A 6,997-nucleotide genomic window follows, 5' to 3' on the forward strand; every position below is an offset into this window, starting at 1 on the left:
TACCTCAGCGCATGCTTTATCCTAGTGCACATTGCTTGGTTGGAGAACAGCATTGTGAAAATTCAGGTAAGTTTTGATTATTACAAGGCAGCTGTATTTGAGCCCTTGTAGTTCAGAAAATGTGAATTAGGAGGGTTTTCCTATAAATGTGAAAAGAATTGAATTTCTACTCAGGATTACTGGGCTGAGCTTACAGAGACTTGTTCTGTCCTCAAACTTCGTGAGTTATGTTACTGAAGCAGATCAAGTTGAGAGAAGGAGAAATGTAATTCTGCCAGATGTCTGAAATTCTGCAAACTCTTCCTATGTTCTTTGGTAAAGAGGTTTTCATACTATGCTGCTGTTGTAATTATTAAATAATTATTAAAAAATAAATCACCCACCTCTTCATTTTAGTGTCTTATTTGGGTTAAGCCTCTGTTCTAAACCAGGACCTAGGCCTCTTGGATCACATCTGCAACTGTGCAAGTTGGCTTCTTTTACCTGAGGGCCCATAGAGTTTTCTTGGCAGGGATACTGAAGTGGCTTGCCGGTTCCTTCTCCAGGTACCGGGAGAAAAGTAATGACAAACCTGTGGGATGGAACATTGGGCAGACAAGTCACAACAGTTCCTAGAGTGTCCACTAACAGGAACTCACCTGGGGGAACCTGACTAAGTTCCTGTTCCGTTCCTACAGATATGCAAATGAGATGGCTTAGCTGGCAGAAAAGCCCCTAGCCAGCAGCCATTCTCTCTCTTAGCCTTTTCTCCTCCGATGGGAACACATCTCCAGAGAATCTCCAGTTAGGATGGTTCTCCCTCTTGGCCTGCTGCCAAGAGTGAGACCAGATGGAGCCTCACTATACTAAGTAGCCTCCACATGTATATACTTGTAACTTTTCTACGTAAGCCTGCCTTTCTGAGATTATGCTGTTAACTCAGGATGAAACTGTAAGTAAACTCTATCTTATTTTATAAACACTGTGTTGTGTATTTCTTTTAAGAGGGACAAAGGGGATTTGCCAGGAAGTATAATATTTAAGTATAATCTTGAAGTATAATATTGTACAGGTTTTAGCAAACCTGAACGCACACGCTTTGCTGCGCACAAAAGGGGAATGTCACTCTGCTGATATTGGAAGCTTGCTAACACAAGCTTGGATAGGATCTATCTAATAATATATCCTAATCCACATCCCTAACATTCCCACAAAACCTAGACAACATCTTAAAAAGCAGAGACATCACCTTTCCAACAAAGGTCCGTATAGTTAAAGCTATGGTTTTCCCAGTAGTGATGTATGGAAGTGAGAGCTGGACCATAAAGAAGGCTGATTGCCGAAGAATTGATGCTTTTGAATTATGGTGCTGGAGGAGACTCTTGAGAGTCCCATGGACTGCAAGAAGATCAAACCTATCCATTCTTAAGGAAATCAGCCCCGAGTGCTCACTGGAAGGACAGATCCTGAAGCTGAGGCTCCAATACTTTGGCCACCTCATGAGAAGAGAAGACTCCCTGGAAAAGACCCTGATGTTGGGAAAGATTGAGGGCACAAGGAGAAGGGGACGACAGAGTATGAGATGGCTGGACAGTGCTCTTGAAGCTACAAACATGAGTTTGACCAAACTGCGGGAGGCAGTGGAAGACAGGAGTGCCTGGCGTTCTCTGGTCCATGGGGTCACGAAGAGTCGGACACGACTAAACGACTAAACAACAACAACAACCTGAGGGCCCAGGTTGCTCCTTGGGATCGTAAAAGGTAAAGGGACCCCTGACCATTAGGTCCAGTCGTGGCCGACACTGGGGTTGCAGCGCTCATCTCGCGTTATTGGCCGAGGGAGCCGGCGTACAGCTTCCAGGTCATGTGGCCAGCATGACAAAGCCGCTTCTGGCAAACCAGAGCAGCACACGGAAATGCCATTTACCTTCCCACTGTAGCGGTACCTATTTATCTACTTGCACTTTGATGTGCTTTCGAACTGCTAGGTTGGCAGAAGCTGGGATCGAACACCGGGAGCTCATCCTGACATGGGGATTCGACCCACCGACCTTTTCATCGGCAAGCCCTAGGCTCTGTGGTTTAACCCACAGTGCCAGCCACGTCCCCTTGGGATCTTAGGGATGTCTAAAATACAGTCTGAGTTCTCCTGCCTCAGATTGGGAGGTCAAACAGGACTAGTAGCAGCAGCTCCCTACCTTAACAGGGTTGGTGTTGCTCCCTGGGTGCTAGCACCATCTGATTCCCCCAAGAAAATTCCAACCTGGGTTTTTGGGATTGTTTTTCTTTGTGGGAATGTTGTGGGTAGCAGAAGAGGATATATTGATTAAATATTATCCTTCCTAACTCATAATAGTGAGTTTATTCATACAGCAGAGTACATCCATCTCCCTCTTTACACAGCAGGAAGCTAGTTACAGATTTGTTAGAATCTCTTAAGTTCTATTGTTCCTGGTAAGACCCCTTTGATTCCCTCCTAAAAGAATAAAGACACAAAAGTCTTTCTTTAAAAGTAATAGTAAGTTTACTCACATTCAGTTCACAGTTGGACCCTGAAGGCAGGCTTTAGCTTAGAGTTATAGAAGAGGGTTTGAGTTCATCCCATATGGGAACTCATTCCACATGCTGCTGGCTGAGAGCCAGCAGTGCAGTCCAAGAGAAGAAAAGGCATCAAAAGGTGGCTGCGTGACTAGACCTTTTGTGGGGTCTGGAAGGGTCACACCCACCTACCTGGTCACATGCAAAGGAAGGATGCTTCAGAGTCCAAGATCAGGTGTAACAGGAAGTTCAACATTCCCATGCATGCCCACTCTAGGCAAACAGGAAATGTTTTATTTGACTGCTTATGTTACATCCCACATTCTTGACACAGTGGAAGGTTTAAATGATGGTGAAAGTCACTCATTAAATATAAAATAGTGATTCCCAAAATGGGCATACCACCCCCTGGGGAGCAGTAGGATTACTTAGCAGGGTGTTAAAAGGCAACAGAAAGACATTGAAGGTGTAAATGACTATCAGTTTTTGAAATAAAATAACTTAGTTGGTCTCTAAGGTGCTACTGGAAGGAATTTTTTTTATTTTGTTTCGACTACGCCAGACCAACATGGCTACCTACCTGTAACTAGTTTTTGAAATGCTTGTGTCACTGGATCAAGTTGATTCATTTTGTTGAATTAATTAAACAAAATAGTTTTAATTGGAATTTAATGAAATGTGCAATTATTTGTTAGTGTTTTGAATTTCAATATGTTATTATCTTCCTTACCTGGTCATGCAATCTTATTTTATTTATATACCACCCTTGGTCATAAGATATCAGGGCGGTTCACAGAATAAAATACAGGATAAAACCAAGTAAAGAAGTAAAACAACAGCAAAACAATACCCCACCCCTTCCAAAGACACATGTAAAAGGCTGTAGAATATGAATCAGCCAAAGGCCTGGTTGAAGTGCACTGGGAGTGCATTTGTGGAACCAGGGGGAGCAGTGGCCCCCCAACACTTGGAAACCTCTGGTATAAACCATTTGTGGGGCAACCATTCTGCTTCTGAGTTCTACAGGACTGGAACAGTCTGCTACCATTACAGTGAACATAGCCACAGAAAACCCTCTTTTTTATAATACCAAATAAGCCTTTGGGGACAAAATGCACTTGTCATGTGTTTCCAATGGTAGGGCCGGCTTCCCATTATGAGGCCAACCAATAACTGCCCTAAACATTGTAAACAACAGGTGATCGTGGCAGTGAAGTTCCTGTAAACGCTGCTTACTCCATAAAACCCAAAGTCACTTTCACTTGAGCTGTTCTCTCTGAATGGTAAATCCGCCCAGAGCTGACGGTGACACATTTGCTGCGACAACAACTATCACACCAAGCCAAGCCGGACAAACAGAGGGAAGGCAATAAAAAAGCAGTGCAAATTGATTCCTCTCCAGGGAGAACCATTAGCTGGTGTCCTGGTGTAAGCCACTCTCTCTAATGAGCATTTCTTAGTAGAACAAACAGTTTCCTTTAAAAGTACATGAATTTTATATGATTTACAGCTAATTCTCTTTAATTCTGCCTGTATGAGCAGGTGATAAGGGAATGTCAAGCCAGCTAAGAGCAACAGAAGCTGTTAGGAAGAAAAAGCTTGTGTGTGTGTGTGTTTAAGGCCAGTATCCAGGCACTGGGTAAATCAAAATGGCATGGTCTTCTGTAGAAGTTGTAGAAATAGCTGCTACTTCACAGCGGCAGTTCGTGCTGCCTCTTCTCACCATATCTTTCTTAAGAATACAGATTTTTCAAAGCGTTTCAAAAATGCAAGGGAGAAGCCCATCGAGGGCCAGCTTACAAATGTATCGCTTGATGACTGCAACAGGAAGTGATGGCTGTCAACAGTGGATGCAGATTAGGTCAGGATTACTTTCTACCAGCTTAGGCAGGTATGCCAACCGTGTTCCCAATCAGTTTATTTGTGTATTTATTTAAACATGTTAATAATTTATAATATTAATTACATTATACAGTGGTACCTCATGTTGCGTACGGAATCCGTTCCGGAGCCCCATATGCAACATGAGCAGTACGCAACAGGAAGCACCGCGTTTGTGCATGTACGCGGTGCAATTCAATGCTTCTGCGCATGCCGTCATTTGTCACGTCAGCACATGCGCAAACCACCAAACCCCAAAAGTAACCCGTTCCGGTACTTCCAGGTTCGGCGCGTACGTATCCCGTGTCGTACGCAACCCGCAGCATTCATAAGAAGAGGTATGACTCTAATTAGCAAAGTAACATTTCTAAGCTGTGTACAACACTAAACATATAAAAATAATTATGTAAATCCACTAATCCCCACATCATTTTAATCCACCATATATTTTGGGAAGCTGCTCACTAACTGCTGTGCATTTCAACACTTTCTAAGACATCATAACCAAATTTTGCATGATGGTTCCTGACATCAAGGAGCAGGTATTTGTCTATGTTTGGATACAACTGGACACCATTTTGAATCTTGGTTTCTTGGACTTCCCAAGTTTCTTGACTTCTGCTCAAAACATGACTGCAGGTGCTCTTCCTTACAAGTACAGAAATGATACTTCGTTAAAGCAGATTAATGGTACAGACTGGGTGGCATGAAAAGAGCCATATACGGCTCAGGGGCTCTTATAGGGCAAAGGGTTAACAGGGGTTAGTTTGGTCTAAGACAGGGGTCCCCAAACTACGGCCCCCGGGCCGGATGCGGCCCAATCGGCCTTCCAATCCGGCCCGCGGCGACCCCCGCCGCGCGCGGCACAGCGACGATCTAAAAAATCGGCAAAAAATCGCCGAAAATCCTTTGTGCGCATGCGTATGGGCCTCTCCCGACCCGGAAGAGGTCATTTCTGGTGCACTTCCGGGTCGGGGGAGGCCCATACGCATGCGCACAAGCGATTTTCGGTGATTTTTTCCCCGCCCGTGTGCGTGTGCGCATGCGCACGGGCGCGCACTCCCCTGCCCTCCGGCCCGCCGCACGGTAAGTCTGGGGACCCCTGGTCTAAGAGGAGCAAGGGTCAAGGAACCAACGTTCATTATGTGGGATGGAACACTGGGGCAGACAAGTCACAACAGTTCCTAGAGTGTCCACTAAGAGGAACTCACCTGGAGGGACACCTGTCTAAGCTCAGTTCCTTTTCCTCCACATATGCAGATGAGATGGATTAGCTGGCAGACAAAAGCCCCTAGCCAGCAGCCATTCTCTCTCTTAGCTATTTCTTCTTCCATGGGAACACATCTCCAGAGAATCTACAGTTGGGATGGTTCTCTCTCTCTCGGCCTGCTGCCAAGAGAGAGACCAGATGGAGCCTTACTCTACTAAGTAGACTCCAGATGTATATATTTGTAACTTTTCTACGTAAGCCTGCCTTTCTGAGATTATGCTGTTAACTCAGGATGTCATGTGAGTAAACTCTATCTTATTTTAAGACTATTGTGTCATGTATGTCTTTTAAGAGGGAAAAGGGGGATCTGCCAGGAAGTAGAATATTGAGGTATATTGTTGCAGAGGTTCTAACAAACCTAACGCTCACGCTTTGCTGCGCACAAAAGGGAAATTTCACTCTGCTGATATTGGAAGCTTGCTAACACAAGCTTGGATAGGATCTATCTAATAATATATCCTAATCCACATCCCTAACATTCCCACACATTACAGGAGCTGTGAAGTCCTAACCAGTTTCCCTACCTACCCACTAAGGGTTTAAGCTTATGAGGCGAGATCCTCACAAGAATCCCTGTCCCTGTGGAAATTCCAGGCCTGAAAATGAGCACATTCATTCATTCATTCATTTTCTATACCGCCCTATACCTGAAGGTCTGAGGGCGGTTCTCATAAAATATCAAATGCATAAAATCGCAACAAAAATAACAACCCAATAAATAAATAAAAAACCCAAAAGAGCCAGCATTTTAAAAAGGATGTAGATCAAGTCAGGCAAAGGCCTGGTTAAAAAGGAATGTTTTTGCCTGGTGCCTAAAGGTCTATAGTGAAGGTGCCAGGCGAACTTCCCTGGGGAGAGCATTCCACAGACGGGGAGCCACTGCAGAGAAGGCCCATTCTTGTGTTGCCACCCTGCAGACCTCCCGAGGAGGAGGCACACAAAGAAGGGCCTCAGGAGATGATCTCAGGGTCCGAGTAGGTTCATATGGAAAGAGGCGGTCCTTGAGGTATTGTGGTCCTGAGCCATTTAAGGCTTTATATCTAGAAAGAGAGGCCTCTACAGGTGTTCTATGCTGACGAGGCTTCACTCCTGTCAGCAACTGTGCTGCAGCATCCTGCACTAACTGCAGCTTCCGGATCCAGCATATTACAACTTGAACACCATAGAATGGACTGGAAAAGGAGGAGAAATAGATGAAAGAATTTAAATTCAGCCACTGGAATAATTCCAACAACGTAATATGAATGACTGTGGTGTAGAATTGCATTTTTATGATGTGAACTGCCCAGAGATCTATGTCTGAAGGGTGGTGTACAAATTTCATTGATG

This window comes from Zootoca vivipara, chromosome 4 (assembly GCF_963506605.1).
Source record: "Zootoca vivipara chromosome 4, rZooViv1.1, whole genome shotgun sequence".
NCBI lineage: Eukaryota > Metazoa > Chordata > Lepidosauria > Squamata > Lacertidae > Zootoca > Zootoca vivipara.